Raw genomic sequence first — 18,046 nt, forward strand, 5'->3', positions numbered from 1 at the left:
GACCTTTGGATAGTCCATTGGTAACTACCAGACTACAGTCCTGTATTAACTTGCAACAATGGGATTTTGAACTTGTGGATTCTCATGGGGCGGAAAACACTGACCATTGTATTTGCAATTGGACAATTGCTTCACAGCTCCAGGGTCCCAGGTTCAATTTCGGCTTGGGTCACTGTCTGTGCAGAGTTTGCACATCCTCCCTGTGTGTGCGTGGGTTTCCTCTGGGTGCTCCGGTTTCCTCCCACAGTCCAAAGTTGTGCAGGTTAGGTGAATTGGCCATGATAAATTGCCCTTAGTGTCTAAAATTGCCCTTAGTGTTGGGTGGGGTTACTGGGTTATGGGGATAGGGTGGAGGTGTTGACCTTGGGTAGGGTGCTCTTTCCAAGAGCCGGTGCAGACTCGATGGGCCGAATGGCCTCCTTCTGCACTGTAAACTCTATAATTGGGACTGTTGCTATTTTTAGTTTTGTTTGTCAAATTTTTTGTTTATAACCCACCACTGAAGCAGTGATCCCAGTACCAAGCACTGGGTAGCAACATTGAATATTTCCCTGTAATCTGAAAACAATTACTGGCAACTCTACTGAAAACTGGACAATCTCTGGTTTCTGTTTCACAGCCCACTTCATAGCCACGCAGCCATTGTTCCCTTAATCTGGAAGAGATTCAGTGTCTTTTGAAAGTCCACGTATAAAACATCAACCACACTATCTTCATCAATCTTGTTAGTTAATTCAAGTTAGTCAAATACGATGGTCGGAGTTTACTGGCCCACCCACTAGCGGGATCTTCTGATCACGTTGATGGCAAACCCCCATGGCAGGTTCCACAGCGGAGTAGGATACGGGCCACGCACAACGCTGTAAACTTGGAAGGAACCGGAAGCTCACGCCATCGGCCTCTGCCATCAGAAAACACGCTGCGAGAGGGCTGGACAATCCAGCCCGATTTGTTTTTGATAGTTCCATGCCAATTTCCATTTATCAACTCAAATGCAAATTAATTTTGTCCTGGTTTTAAGGTCTCCCCACCACTGATGTTAGCCTCACTTCTGAAACTATCAGATTTGTTGCTCTCTCTGTTTCAGAACAGGACTGCAACATTTGAAATTATCAGTCCTTTGGCTCCACACCCCATGTTTAGGGAGGAACGAAAAACTATGGCCAAAACCACTGCAATTTCTATCTTACTTCTCAGTAACCTCGTATGCATCCCATCTGGACCAGGTGATGTTTGTACTTTAAGTACTCATCTATTTTTATCTTATCCAATAGCACTTCTGCCACCTTCTGTTACAATGGCAGATTCCTCTTGTACAGTGATGTGATGTATCCATTGACTACCTGAACCCTGCCCACTGCCTCCACAAGAATACAAAAATATCAGCTTTCTGGTCCCAATCGACCTCACTCTTCCAAACTCCACTTTTTTGCTGTTTCTATGCTTGAAAAATACTTTTAGTTACTGTTATATTCTGTCTCTTCCGACTGTATTGTGAAACTTACATTTGACACAAGTCACCCTTTTCCGTTTGATTTGGATTTTTATATCTTTAGCCCTCTCAAGTGTTTTAGCTTTGAATGTCCTTCCTGTCCCATTTGTAGGGATTTGCCGACAGTGTATCCAAACTATCTTTTGTTTGCAGACCACCCACTATTCAATTACTTTCCCTGCACCGCTTTATAATTCCAATTTATCTGCTCCCAAAATCAATTTTTAACTTGCTTAAATTCATCCTCCTTTAGATAACATACATTTGATTGTACTATGTCCTTTTCCATATTTTTTCTACCTGATGATATTATGATCACTGTTTTCCTAAATTCTCACTCATTGAAAAAAAAACACCATTTAATCCATCACTGCCTCCATTCATGTTAGACTGGAAACACAACGATCGAGAAAGTTCTCTTCTGCACATTTCCCACGTTTCCCTATACAAGGCAATAAAATTAATGAATTCCCTTTTGAGGTCACATTTCAGAATAAAATGCAAACTTATGAAACTTGGTTGACAATTTACAGGTGAATTGTTAGTGAATAATTTTATAACTTCTGTTACAGTCAAAAGCTCAATTGCGACCCACAATGTTGTACTTAAAAAAAACAATTTTCAGCTTAACAGGAATCATATTAATTTTATCGAACCAAGCACTTCTGAGTAATTTGAGCATTCATTGCAATCACCATAATAACACAATGTTAATTGAAATGAAAATTCACTATTTTATTTTCGCCACTGGATTACTGTATAAAGAGTAATCTTCAAACCATGAAGTAACTGTGTGTTGAATAGTCAAATGTTTAGTGCCATGATTGCATACACAAATGAAAATAGTTATTTACTATGCGGGCTGGTCTTCAAATAGAATAGCTATGATTTTTTAAAAAACATTATATGGTGGCAAGGTAGCACAGTGGTTAGCACTGCTGCCTACAGTGCCAGGGACCCAGGTTCGATTCTGACCTTGAATGACTGTCTGTGTGCAGGTTGCACAGTCTCCCTGTGTCTGTAAGGGTTTCCTCCCACAGTCCTACATTGATTGGCCATGCTAAATTGTCCCTTAATGCCTAAAGGTTAGGTGAGGTTACGGGGATAGGGTAGGGTCATGAGCATAGCTAGGCTGCTCTTTCGGAGAGTTGGTGCAGACTCGATGGGACTAATAGCCTCCTTCTGCACTGTTGGGTTTCTGCTGAAATCTCATTTGGTTGAAATCCAAAAAAAATAGTATTTGTCGGTTTTGTTGCATCTAACACATTGATGGCTGGAATTGAGGTTTGTGGCCATCTAAAATGGCCACCCGCAAAGGATAATGGGAATTGTGGTCAAGTTGGGCCACAGACAGTACACAGACCCTGTGTATTGAGCAAAGGAAAACCAGACCGAACTGAAACTTGCATCTGTTAAAGGTCAATCACCAATTTCCCCAGGACAAGAGACTCAAATCAAGGAATAGCAACAGTAACAGACTCACCGGTGTCGCTTCCCCTTATTTGGAAAGGCATGCGCACTTGGAACAATGGTAGCTAGGACCCGCCCATCCATTGAGGTACCCGCCGCTAATTGGCCAGAATCGATTAGGGTGAAGAAAATGCTATCGATCCATTGCTTCCTGAGTTAGGACTGCCCAAAAGAGTGCAAAAGCCCAGGGGGATAAAATACAATGCAGCCATGTGTTCTGTCTCTTTTGGGACCGGCTTGTGACCACACCACTCGCAGCACAATGACCAATCAAGTTCAAGACCCGCGATCGCTACCTGAGAGAGACGAGCTGCAGCCAAGACGAACCTGACGATTTCCAGCTGACACACGTGGGGACTCAGATAAAGGCCTTGATGTGTTGGGTGTTCTGGATCATATACAGGTCACCAACACTTGAAATAGTGCAACACTATCTTATTGAATCATTAACTGTTTAAACATACTCATACTGTGGGTTAATACGATACTAGCTTTAACTAAAGACCTTTGCCTTGTCCTAACCAGTTGATGCACTCAGCACATGGTGAATGTCTGTGTTGCAGACTGTGAGCTCTGTCCTCCTAGCGAGCTGCTACTCGAATGAGCGGGAACTCTGGTGCCCCCTGTCTTTATAGTGCGAGTGCTCTAACTGGTGATTGGCTGCGGTGTTGTGTGTGTTGATTGGTCTTGCTGTGTGTCCATCAGTGTGTGTCTGCACCATGATATTCTGGTATATATTATGACATCCCCACTTTTATAAAAAATGTACCTGCGTGGCAATAAATAGTGTATGGTGAATGTTCCTGACTACGTGTGTGCGAAATATTTACAGGACTACGAACATAAAAACTAAGCTATTTACATGGGAAGGTGCCTGGTGCAGAAAAACTGTGTCACAAGAATAACGAAATGAACACTATATACAAACCACTTGAACGATTAAACGGAAGAACAGACCAAATCAGAAAGTCCATAACTCCACACATTAAGTCTCTGAGGTGGGCGATGAATTCTGGTTGACCGGCGGTCCTCAAGGGTGCGTCGGGAGCCACCGGCTGAGGAGCGGGCTGGACTGTGTCAGAGTGAGGAGGATGCAGAGTGACCGGAATCTCTGCATAGTCCAGGTCAGGGTGAACAGGAGGGCGTGGCAATGGTGGAGGATCACGTAGCGAGCGCAGAACGAGACGAAGGGCACGTCGATTGCGGCACAGAATGGAGCCATCCGGAAGATGAACCAGGAATGAGCGGGGGGCCACCTGCCGAAGAACCACAGCGGTTGCAGACTGGCCACCATCCGGAAGATGGATACCAAAGTTGTCATCTGGAGCCAGAGCAGGGAGATCAGCTGCATGGGAGTCATGAGCCGCCTTGTGCTGTGCACGAGACAGTTGCATTCATTGAAGGACCGGAATGTGGCAAGGTCTGGGAAATGAATGGACGGCACCATCATCCTCAGGTGCGACCTATGAGCAGCTGGACTGGCGACAGGCTAGTGGACAGTGGGGCCGAGCAATAGGCCAGCAGAGCAAGGTAGAAATCGGACCCAGTATCGGCAGCCTTGCAGAGGAGCCGTTTGACTATGTGGACGCCCTTCTCCGCTTTGCCGTTGGATTGGGGGTACAGGGGACTGCATGTCATATGCACAAAGTTGTACCTCCTGGCAAAGTTGGACCATTCCTGGCTTGCGAAGCAGGGGCCATTGTCCGACATCACAGTGAGTGGGATGCCGTGTCGAGCAAAGATGTCCTTGCAGGCATGGATGACTGCAGACGATGTGATGTTGTGTAAACGTACCACCTCCGGGTAGTTTGAAAAGTAGTCTACAATCAAGACATAGTCTCTGCCCAGCGCGTGGAACAGGTCTATGCCGACCTTGGACCAAGGGGACGTGGCCAATTCATGGGGCTGTAGGGTCTCACGTGGTTGGGCCGGCTGGAAGCGCTGACAAGTGGGGCAGTTGAGTGTCATGATATTCAGGTAAACATCATAGCACTACATACATACATACTGATGGACAGATCAACGGACCAATCAACACACACAACACGACAGCCAATCACAGGCAAGAGCATACACAGTACAAAACAGGGAACACGACACTTCCAGGGCACTCGAGCAGGAGACGGCTCAGGGCACAGAGCTCATTACAAGCCACTCAAACATCCACCATGTGCTGAGTGCCACTACATGATAGAAGTAGGAATAGGTCCACAGAATCAAGGTTCATGATCGAACCTCAGTAAACAGTTTACCAGTGTAAAAAGATGTTTGAAATAAAACTACATTGTACCATTCGCAACCGTGTTGGTTCATCTGTGTAGCAGAGTACCCAACACTTCATAGTGCCAGGAGTGACTTTGGTACCTACCTACAAATCCTCCGAAATCTGCCATCCTGCGCCATGGACACCGTCAGCACACCACAGCCGTTACAAATCGCTGGAAACCTCGGCGTTAATTGGAAGCTGTTCAAACAGCGCTTCCAGCTCTTTCTGGAAGCCAATGACAAGGAAAGCGCCTCGGACACCAGAAAGATCGCCATCCTCCTCTCCACGGCAAGTCAACACGCCATCCATGTCTACAACTCCCTAGTGTTCGCGGAAGGCGAGGACAAGACAAAATACAAGACGGTCCTTCTCAAGCTCGACCAACACTTCAACATCGAGGTCAACGAGAGCTTCGAGAGGTATCACTTCCAGCAGCGCCTGCAAGGTAAGGATGAGACCTTTCAGTCATTCCTTATGCATCTCCGCATCCTCGCGCAGTCCTGCGGTTACGACACCACCTCTGATTCCATGATTCGGAACCAGATCGTTTTTGGGGTCACCTCGGGCACCCTACGCCAGCAGCTCTTAAAAATAAAAGGCCTCACCTTAGCCTCCGCAATCGAAGCTTGTGTCCTGCACGAAAACGCGACTAGCCGCTATACCCAATTTCAGGCGGCCGAATCGGCGCGGCAGGGGTCGTACGCGGCCAGATCGGCGAGGCAGGTGCCCCACGAGGCCGAACGGTCCAGGCGATCGAGTTCCTCCCGGCCCACGGCCCGGACGAGGGCGGCCATTTTGTGCACTTTTCGAGGCCTCCCGCGCTTGTGCGCGCCAAAAACTACGGCAACACTGAGGGACATGATGCGCAGGCGCGCTCGACGCAAGACGGAACTGCGCATGTGCAGTGGCGCAATGTACGCCATGATGTCACGACGTGTGGCAACTGTGGAGCCGTACATTTAAAGCTGCAATGTCCCCCAAGAACCCGACAATGCCTCCGCTGTGGCAAGGTGGGCCACTACGCTGCCTGCTCTTGAGCAGCTCAACCTGTCAATGTTCCTCAACTCCGACAACCTCGCAGGGATGTGCGGACCATTCAGCCTCCTTATTACGAGTCGTCCCCAGATGATATCCAGACCAGTGACACAGACGACCGGGACGCCTTCCGTCTTGCGGTCATTGATTGGAACCGAACGTCTCCAGCCAGGATCCACCATCCGGTGCAAGTTAACATGATCAATCCGGGTGATGAATGGTGTGCCACCCTAACGGTCAACCGATAACATTCCGCCTGGACACTGGCTCCTCCGCCAACCTCATAGCATGGTCAGCCTTCTACGCAATGAAGGTCAGACCACCAATTCGGCCATCCTGTTGCAGGATGGTCGACTACAACGGGAACGTTATCCCGGCTATGGGATCCTGTCAGCTCCAGGTGACACATAACACACACATGGCCACACTCTCGTTCGAGATAGTCGGATCATCGAAGGACTCCCTGCTAGGCGCACAGGCATGCAAGGCTCTCCACCTCGTGCAACAAATCCACTCTCTCTCGCAAGACGGCACATCTGACTTCCCGGATGCAGAGTTCAGCGCACAGCTCCAATCGCTCCTCGCCCACAACCAGGAGACATTCGAGGGCATGGGAACACTGCCCTACACCTACAGAATTCGGCTCAAACCGGATGCCACCCCGGTCATTCACGCACCTCGCAGGGTCCCAGCGCCACTCAAAGACCGCCTCAAGCAGCAGCTGCAGGATCTCCAGGACCAAGGGGTCCTATCCCGGGTCACGGAGCCCACGCCATGGGTCAGCTCCATGGTGTGTGTTAAGAAGCCCCCCAGCGAGCTCTGGATCTGCAATGATCGAAAAAAGACCTCAACTACAACATAATGAGGGAACACTACCCCATACCCAAACGGGAAGAGATCACGAGCTAAATGGCCCGGGCTAAAATCTTCACGAAACTGGATGCCTCGAAGGGTTTTTGGCAGATTCAACTGGATCCGTCCAGCCGAAAGCTATGCACCTTCAACACCCCGTTCGGCAGGTTCTGCTACAACCGGATGTCATTTGGCATCATCTCGGCATCCGAGGTCTTTCATAGGATCACGGAGCAGATGATGGAAGGCATCGAAGGGGTGCGCGTCTACGTGGACGATGTCATCATCTGGTCCACCACACCACAGGAGCATATCTATCGTCTCCAGCGCGTCTTTGCGCGCATACGCGAAAACGGCCTGCGCCTCAACCGAGCCAAGTGTTCTTTCGGCCAAACCGAGCTGAAGTTCCTGGGGGACCACATTTCCCAGTCAGGGGTCCGTCCGGATGTAGACAAGGTGAGCGCCATTACAGCCATGCCGCAGCCGGCAGACAAGAAAGCAGTGCTACGCTTCCTAGGCATGGTCAACTTCCTGGGGAAGTTCATTTCCAACCTTGCCTCCCACACAACAGTGCTGCGCCACCTCGTCAAGAATTCCACGGAGTTCCATTGGCTACACACACACCAGCTGGAATGGGAGGAGCTCAAAATTAAGCTCACCACAGCACCGGTATTGGCGTTTTTCGACACATCTCGTGCCACTAAAATCTCGACTGATGCCAGCCAGTCCGGCATTGGGGCGGTACTCCTACAGCGGGATGACACTGCGTCATGGGCTCCGATAGCCTATGCCTCGCGGGCCATGATGCCCATAGAACAGCGCTACGCGCAGATCGTAAAGGAGTGCCTGGTCTTGCTCATTGGGTTGGACAAGTTCCAGTTTACCGTTGAGACTGACCACCGCCCCCTGGTCAGCATCATAAATAAGGACCTGAATGAGATGACCCCTCGCCTCCAGCGCATCCTACTTAAACTTAGGAGGTATGACTTCCAACTGGTCTACACCCCGAATGAGGACCTTATCATTGCGGATGCCCTGTCTAGAGCAGTGAGCACACCGCCAGATTCGGAGGGGTTCGTCTGTCAGGTCGAGGCGCAGGTGGTTTTCACATCGGCAAATCTGCCAGCTGACGACTCCAGTCTGGCCCGTATTCGCCGAGAGACTGCGGCTGACCCCCTTCTACAAAGTGTGATGCGCCACATGACAGGAGGGTGGCTCAAAGGGCAGTGCCCGCAGCTCTACAATGTCCAAGACGATTTGGCCGTCATTGATGGTGTCCTTCTAAAGTTGGACCGGATTGTGATTCCGCACAACATGCACAAGCTGGTCCTCGACCAACCACACGAAGGCCACCTGGGGGTCGAGGAGTGCAGACGGAGGGCCCAAGAGGCGGTATACTGGCCGGGCATCAGTGATGACATTGCCAATATAGTGCTCAACTGCCCCACCTGCCAAAGGTTTCAACTGGCGCAACCTCCTGAAATGCTTCTGCCCCATGAGCTGGTGATGTCCCCTTGGGCGAAGGTGGGTGTGGATCTCTTTCACGTGCTCGGCAGGGACTATGTCTTCGTCATTGACTACTTTTCCAACTATCCAGAGGTCATACGCCTGCACGATTTGACATCGTCCGCTGTCATAAGGGCTTGCAAAGACACCTTCGCTCGCCAAGGCATTCCGATGACTGTCATGTTGACAATGGGCCCTGTTTCGCCAGCCAGGAATGGTCATCTTTTGCTGCCTCGAAAGGTTTCACACACGTGACGTCCAGCCCTCTGCATCCCCAGTCCAATGGAAAGGCGGAGAAGGGCGTTCACATTGTCAAACCGCTCCTCTGCAAGGCCGCTGCTGCCGGGTCGGATTTCTGCCTAGCCCTGCTGGCCTATCGCTCAGCCCCACTAGCCACTGGCCTCTCACCAGCCCAGCTGTTGATGGGTCGCGCCCTCAGGACCACTGTGCCTTCCCTACTGGCATCCACAACCAACCATGCTCTGGTACTACACAGAATGCAACAGCAGCGCGGTCGCCAGAAGAGGGCATATGACACACGGGCAACTGATCTTCCCGCCCTGGCCCCTGGAGACGAAGTCCGCATCCACCTACCAGAAGGTGGCTGGTCAGCACCTGCCGAAGTTCTCCGACGCATGGATCCATTCGTAGGCGCAATCGCCGGGCTCTTCGTCTACTTCCACGCTCGCTACGGGACCTGACACCGACACCGCGCCCTCCTGATGTTCCTGATATCGACTTCGTGGAGCTGCCTCCCACCATGCCCCTTCCGCCATCACCCGTGGCCAGGCCCATTCCTCAGCCGGTGGATCCTGACCCACCCTTGAGGCGGTCAACCCGAATTCATTGCCCACCTACTAGACTGGACTTATGAGACTGCTTGTACATTGAACTCATACTACCACTGTGTTAATATGTTTCTATTCTTATCGTTACAGGAATTCATTTTGTCGTTCAACATTTCCCCGTTCTTTGTTTATTGTACAACCTGTTTGTTATGTCGCACCCGACATCGCCCCTTGTATATAGTTTATCCCCATGTACATGCTGTCAATATTGCACACACACACATTCAGCTGCACTCAGAACACATCTCTATTTATGACCACATAGGCACATGTTCTTGTAAAAAAGGGTGGATGTCATGATATTCAGGTAAACATCATAGCACATACATACATACATACTGATGGACAGATCAACGGTCCAATCAACACACACAACACGACAGCCAATCACAGGCAAGAGCATACATAGTACAAAACAGGGAACACGACACTTCCTGGGCACTCGAGCAGGAGACGGCTCAGGGCACAGAGCTCATTACAAGCTACTCAGACATCCACCATGTGCTGAGTGCCACTACATGATAGAATTAGGAATAGGTCCACAGAATCAAGGTTCATGATCGAACCTCAGTAAACAGTTTACCAGTGTAAATAGATGTTTGAAATAAACCTACGTTGTACCATTCGCAACCGTGTTGGTTCGTCTGTGTAGGAGAGTACCCAACACTTCATTGAGCACTGTGTTGGCGATGTTGTCATTGATGCCGGGCCAGTGCACAGCCTCTCGGGCCCATCGGTGGCACTTTTCCATGCCAAGATGGCCCTCGTGTAGCTGTTCCAAGATGAGCTGGCGCATGCTGTGCGGGATGACAATGCAGTCCAGTTTTAGCAGAACACCATCGACTACCGCCAGATCACCTCTTATGTTGTAGAACTGCGAACATTGGCCCTTGAGCCACCCATCTGTTAGGTGGCGCATGACATGCTGTAGCAGGGGGTCAGCCGCAGTCTCGAGGCGAATTTGGACGAGGCGTTCATCCGTGCAGGTAGATTGGAGGCCACTTACTATAGAATTTACAGTGCAGAAGGAGGTCATTCGGCCCATCGAGTCTGCACCGGCTCTTGGAAAGAGCACCCTACCCAAGGTCAACATCTCCACCCTATCCCCATAACCCAGTAACCCCACCCAACACTAAGGGCAATGTTGGACACTAAGGGCAATTTATCATGGCCAATCCACCTAACCTGCACATCTTTGGACTGTGGGAGGAAACCAGGAGCACCCGGAGGAAACCCACACACACACGGGGAGGATGTGCAGACTCCGCACAGACAGTGACCCAAGCCGGAATCGAACCTGGGACCCTGGAGCTGTGAAGCAATTGTGCTATCCGCAATGCTACTGTGATGCCCCATGTGGTCACGAAGGCCACATGGGCGTCAACCTGACAGACGAATCCCGCTGGGTCACACGGAGTGTTGACTGCCCTGGAGAGAGCGTCGGCAATGATTAGGTCTTTGCCGGGGGTGTAGACCAGCTGGAAGTCGTATCGCCGGAGCTTGAGCAGAATACGCTGGAGGCGAGGTGTCATGTCGTTCAAGTCTTTCAGTATTGTACTGACCAGTGGGCGATGGTCGGTCTCGACGGTGAATTGGGGAAGGCCATACACATAATCATGAAACTTGACACAGGTCAAAAGGCCCAGGCACTCCTTTTCTAACTGCGCGTGGCGCTATTCCGTGGGGGTCGTGGCGGGTGACGCATATGCAACTGGGGCCCATGATGAGGCCTCATCGCATTGCAGGAGATCTGCCCCAATGCCAGACTGGCTGGCATCGGTCGAAATTTTTGTCTCTTTCGCTGGATCAAAAAAAGCTAAGACCGGGGCCGTGATGAGTTTGTTTTTGAGTTCTTTCCATTCGCGCTCGTGGGCAGGATGCCAGGTTCCTGAGTGCCGTGGTATGAGAGGCAAGGTGAGGGATGAACTTCCCTAGGAAGTTGACCATGCCCAGAAATCGGAGGACCGCCTTCTTGTCCTCTGGCGTTTTCATGGCTGTGATAGCAGCCACCTTGTCCGCATCCGGCCGCACACCCAACTGGGAGATGTGGTCCTCGAGGAACTTGAGCTCCGTCTGACCAAAGGAGCATTTGGCTCTGTTGAGGCGTAGGCCCTGCTCCCGTATGCGTTTGAACACACGCTGGAGGCGACTGACATGCTCCTGCGGGGTGGTGGACCAAATTATTATGTCATCGACAGAGACGCGAACACCTTCAATGCCTTCCATCATTTGTTCCATGATCCTGTGGAACACTCCTGAAGCCGATATGATCCCAAACGGCATCCTGTTGTAACAATATCTGCCAAAGTGGGTGTTAAAGGTACACAGATTCCTGCTGGATTTGTCGAGCTGGATTTGCCAGAAACCTTTCAAGGCGTCAAGTTTGGTGAAGAGCTTGGCGCGAGCCATCTCGCATGTGATCTCTTCGTGCTTGGGAATCGGATAATGCTCCCTCATGACATTGCGATTCAGATCCTTGGGATCAATGCAGATTCTGAGCTTGCCGGAAGGCTTTTTTACGCACACCATGGAATTGACCCAGTCAGTTGGTTCCGTAACTCTGGAGATCACTCCTTGGTCTTGGAGGTCCTGCAGCTGCTGCTTGAATCGGTCCTTGGGGGGTGCTGGGACTCTGCGAGGTGCATGCACCACAGGCGTGGCGTTCTGTTTGCGTAGGATCTTGTAAGTATATGGGAGCGTGCCCATACCTTCGAAGATGTCGCAGTGCTGGTCGATGATGGCATTGCGTTGCGCCCTGAAGTCAGCGTCCTAGAAGGCAGACGTGTCATCAGGAGAGAGAGATTAACTCTTTGCATACCTGTGCGCCAAGCAGGGAGTCCTTCGAGGAGCCCACGATCTCGAAAGGAAGGATGGCTTTCCGTGACTTTTGCGTCACTTCAAGTTGGCACGAGCCGGTAGCAGGAATGATGTTGCCAATAGCTGGCAGGCCGATGGCAGGATGGCTGGTTTGACACGAAGGCTTTCGAAAGCAGACCACGCCATGAGATTGGCGGAGGCACCGGTGTCCAGGCGGAATCGTATTTGGGACCGGTTGACCGTCCGGGTGGCACACCACTCATCATCTGGGTCGATGCTGTATACCGACAGCGGCTGGTGTCTTTGATTCGGGGACAGCCTGTTTTTCGTCCCGACACCGACTCGAAAAGGCACCTTCGGGTCCTCGGTGTCACTGCTGAGTGGGAGGTCCACATCGGACTCGGTGGCCGTGGGTTGAATTGCCCGAACATTCCTGCGAGGCTGGCCGAAGCGATATGAGTTGGCAGGCTGAGCATCTCGACAGAAGGCAGCATCGTGGCCAAGTCTTCCACATCGTAGGCATTGTCGAGATTTTGCAGGGCATTGCCGCTTTAAGTGGTGGGAGCCACAGTTGCCGCACGTCGTGATGTCAGCACGTTCGTTGCGCCACCGTGCATGCGCGGTGCGGTCGTGCGTGGTGCGCGCCTGCGCATTACGTTCCTCAACGTCGCTGTCCCCTCGTCTGGTCGTACAAGTGCGGGAGTCAGCGAAAACGCGCAAGATGGCTGCCCTCATCCAGGCTGAGGCCCTGGAGGTGCTCAATCACTTGGACCCGTTCCGCCTCGTGGGGACCTTGCCGCACCGTTTCAGCCGCTTGTATATGGGAATACCGACTCATGGCATTTTCATGTAGGACACAGGTCTTGATGGCGTTCGTTAGGGTGAGTTGCTTTACTTTGAGGAGCTGCTGGCGTAGGGGGTCTGACTGAACACCGAAAACGATCTGGTCACATATCATGGAGTCGGAGGTGGGCCCGTTGCGGCAAGATTGCGCAAGGATGCGGAGGTGGGTGAGAAAGGATTGGAAAGGTCCATCCTTACCCTGAAAACGCTGCTGAAACACGTAGCGTTCAAAACTTTCATTCACCTCTACGCTGCAGTGAGTGTCAAACTTGAGGAGGACCGTTTTGAACTTCGTCTTATCTTCGTTATCTGCAAAGGTGAGAGAGTTGAAAATGTGGAAGGCATGGTCCCCGGCCGTGGAGAGGAGAAGAGCAATCTTTCTGGTGTCCGAGGCGCCCTCCCTGTCCGTGGCTTAGAGGAAGAGCTGGAAGCGCTGTTTGAAAATCTTCCAGTTGGCCCCGAGATTGCCGTCGATGCGGAGCGGCGGCGGCGGGCTGATGTTGTCCATGTTGCAGGATGACGGAATGCTGGCGGAAGGCAGATAACTTGCAGGTAGGTCTAAGAAGTGCTAATATCCCACCACTCCTGGTATCATTATGTGTTGGGTGTTCTGGATCACATACAGGTCACCAACACTATTTTATTGAATCATTAACTGTTTAAACATACTCACACTGTGGGTTAATATGATACTAGCTTTAACTAAAGCCATTTGCCTTGTCCTAACCAGTCGATGTACTCAGCACATGGTGAATGCCTGTGTTGCAGGCTGTGAGCTCTGTCCTCCTAGCTAGCTGCAACTTGAATGAGCGGGAACTCTGATGCCCCCTGTCTTTATAGTGCGTGTGCTCTCACTGGTGATTGGCTGTGGTGTTGTGTGTGTTGATTGGTCCCACTGTCTGTCCATCGGTGTGTGTCTGCACCGTGATATACTGGTGTATATTATGACAGGCCTTATCTACCCGCACAGAGCCAGTCATCCAGAAGTTAAGTAAAGGTCATCTTAGTTGAGAGGTATAGTTTAATACATAGCCGCGTGGATCATTGCACAGAGATATAAGTCTTGTGTTTAATAATAAACTGTCTTTTGAACTAACATAACTGGTTGTGTGGTCATTTGGTCAACACAAAAAACATACTCGCTGTTTGTGGTTCGATAATAAAGATAGCAACAGGTTCAGGCCCTCTCATTCCAATAGTTTTAAGATCACTCTTTACACAGAAGGAGCAACCTAGTTTGTTTTCTCTTTTGTTCGTTATTCTTTATTCCAAACCAAACATTGACCTTCAGTTCTGTGATGTCTCTGCTTAACAGAAGCAGCTCATCAGACTTAGAAAGATTAATTTCCCTGCATGATGGGTTCAGAAAGGGCCTCAGTAAGATACAGATCAACAAAATAATTGAAGGTTAAAAGGTAGAGGTGCAATGATTGGCCTTGTCTTCTTACTTAATGCCTCGAAGGGATAATTTTCTGACACATATCTTTCAGCCTTACTTACCGCAAATGCATGTTTGAAACATAGAGATGCACTGCAAATGATTTTCCAACAAGTAATTTTAAACAATCGTCAAATCTTCTTCCCACCAGCAGGGATATTATCCTCTACTGCTCTTACTTGAAATAAGTTTATTTGAAAGCAGCCAGTATTTGTAAAGTAACTCAAAAACACAAGATCACTTTGCAAGTCTTCCCTTTCCTGCTGCTCTGCGGCTTTTGTTTGATAGTGTTGCTGTGAAATGTCCTTCAGACATTTTACAATCCTGAAGGCACTATACAAATATCAGTTGTTGCTGCACACCATGCAAGTACTGAGAAGTGTATTTGGCAACCCATGTAGGGGGAACTGAAATCTAAATAACAATGGGCAGCACTGTAGCATAGTGGGTCGCACGATTCCTTCACAGCTCCAGGGTCCCAGCTTCGATTCTTGGCTTGAGTCATTGTCTTTGTGGAGTCTGCACGTTCTCCCCGTGGTTGCATGGGTTATCTCCGGGTGCTCCGGTTTCCTCCCACAAGTCCCGAAAGACATGCTGTTAGGTAATTTGGACTTTCTAAATTCTCCCTCTGTGTACCCGAACAGGCGCCAGGATGTGGCGACTAGGTTTTTTTTTTACAGTAACTTCATTGCAGTGTTAATGTAAGCCTACTTAGCGTTGCACAGGTCAAAGAGTCACAGCCTGAGTGAGACACATCCAGAGTGGGAATTTGGAACTTGGTAATTTGGTGCAGTGGGGTAATTCGGTGCAGAGTGGGAGAAGGTGCTTTTTCCCTACTGTTTTGTTCTCTTTCGTCTGGCCTGTAAATTTTAATCTGCAGGGAGAGAACCAGAGAGCATCTGAGACCCTCAGAAGGGAAGTAAGTGATATTTACTCATTTTTACTTTTATTACCTTTTCAAATTGTGTGCGTATTTTGAGGGGGGGGGACTGAAGTGACATCACAGAAAAGCTGTGACCTGATTGGCTGGTTGGGAATCTACACTAAATTTTAAAAATTAAGCACTGTGAACTAATTAAACATAATTACTTAATTATAATTTAGAGGGGTATCTAAGCCAGAGATCGGAGGGTACTGTATTTAGCTTTCAGATTTATAGTACAAATCTAGTGCTAGGAAACATATAGTTAACAGTAACTTTTTAAAAAACTTTTAAATTTAATTTACTAATTAATTGACGCAATGTCAATTAGTGGGGAGCAGTGCTCTGACTGTGAGATGTGGCAGGTCCGGGAGGCTTCCAGCGTCCCGGATGGCTTCATCTGCAGAAAGTGCGCCCAACTGGAGCTCCTCAATGACCGCATGGTTCGGTTGGAACGGCAGTTGGATGCACTTAGGAGCATGCAAGTGGCAGAAAGCGTCATAGATAGCAGTTATGTAAATGTGGTCACACCCAAGGTGCAGGCAGAGAAATGGGTGACCACCAGAAAGGGCAGGCAGTCAGTACAGGAATCCCCTGTGGTTGTCCCCCACTTGAACAGGTATACCCCTTTGGATACTGTCGGGGGGGGGGGGGGGGGATAGCCTATCAGGGGAAAACAGCAGCAGCCAGAGCAGTGGCACCACGGCTGGCTCTGATCTTCAGAAGGGAGGGTCAAAGCGCAGAAGAACAATAGTCATAGGGGACTCTATAGTCAGGGGCACAGATAGGCGCTTCTGTGGACGTGAAAGAGACTCCAGGATGGCATGTTGCCTCCCTGGTGCCAGGGTCCAGGTTTTCTCTGAACGGGTAGAGGGCATCCTGAAGGGGGAGGACAAACAGGCAGAGGTCATTGTACATATTGATACTAATGACATAGGCAGGAAGGGGCACGAGATCCTGCAGCAGGAGTTCAGGGAGCTAGGCAGAAAGTTAAAAGGCAGGATCTCGAGGGTTGTAATCTCGGGATTACTCCCTGTGCCACGTGCCAGTGAGGCTAGAAATAGGAAGATAGAGCAGCTAAACACGTGGCTAAACAGCTGGTGTAGGAGGGAGGATTTCCATTATCTGGAGCTCTAGGAGCTCTTCCGGGGCAGGTGTGACCTATATAAGAAGGACGGGTTGCATCTAAACTGGAGAGGCATAAATATCCTGGCCGCGAGGTTTGCCAGTGTCACACGGGAGGGTTTAAACTAGTATGTCAGGGGGGGTGGGCACGGGAGTAATAGGGCAGAAGATGAGAGCATTGAGGGAGAACTAGGGAATAGGGCCAGTATGGCTCTGAGGCAGAGCAGACAGGGTGAAGTTGCTGAACACAGCGGGTCTGGTGGCCTGAAGTGCATATGTTTTAATGCAAGAAGTATTACGGGTAAGGCAGATGAACTTAGAGCTTGGAACTATGATGTTGTTGCCATTACAGAGACCTGGTTGAGGGAAGGGCAGGATTGGCAGCTAAAAGTTCCAGGATTTAGATGTTTCAGGCGGGATAGAGGGGGATGTAAAAGGGCTGGCCGAGTTCCGCTACTGGTTCGGGAGAATATCACAGCTATACTATGGGAGGACACCTCAGAGGGCAGTGAGACTATATGGATAGAGATCAGGAATAAGAAGGGTGCAGTCACAATGTTGGGGGTTTACGACAGGCCTCACAACAGCCAGCGGGAGATAGAGGAGCAGATAGGTAGACAGATTTTGGAAAAGAGTAAAAACACCAGGGTTGTTGTGATGGGAGACTTCAACTTCCCCAATATTGACTGGGACTCACTTAGTGCCAGGGGCTTAGACGGGGCAGAGTTTGTAAGGAGCATCCAGGAGGGCTTCTTAAAACAATAAGTAGACAGTTCAACTAGGGAAGGGGCTTTACTGGACCTGGTATTGGGGAATGAGCCCGGCCAGGTGGTAGAAGTTTCAGTAGGGGAGCATTTCGGGAACAGTGACCACAGTTCAGTAAGTTTTAAAGTGCTGGTGGACAAGGATAAGAGTGGTCCTAGGGTGAATGTGCTAAATTGGGGGAAGGCTAATTATAACAATATTAGGTGGAAACTAAAGAACCTAGATTGGGCGCGGATGTTTGAGGGTAAATCAACATCTGACACGTGGGAGGCTTTCAAGTGTCAGTTGAAAGGAATTCAGGACCGGCATGTTCCTGTGAGGAAGAAGGATAAATACGGCAATTTTTGGGAACCTTGGATAACGAGAGATATTGTAGGCCTCGTCAAAAAGAAAAAGGAGGCATTTGTCAGGGCTAAAAGGCTGGGAACAGACAAAGCCTGTGTGGAATATAAGGAAAGTAGGAAGGAACTTAAGCAAGGAGTCAGGAGGGCTAGAAGGGGTCATGAAAAGTCATTGGCAAATAGCGTTAAGGAAAATCCCAAGGCTTTTTACACGTACATAAAAAGCAAGAGGGTAACCAGGGAAAGGGTTGGCCCACTGAAGGATAGGCAAGGGAATCTATGTGTGGAGCCAGAGGAAATGGGTGAGGCACTGAATGAATACTTTG

This window comes from Scyliorhinus torazame, chromosome 15, assembly GCF_047496885.1.
Source record: "Scyliorhinus torazame isolate Kashiwa2021f chromosome 15, sScyTor2.1, whole genome shotgun sequence".
NCBI classification, from domain to species: Eukaryota; Metazoa; Chordata; class Chondrichthyes; order Carcharhiniformes; family Scyliorhinidae; genus Scyliorhinus; species Scyliorhinus torazame.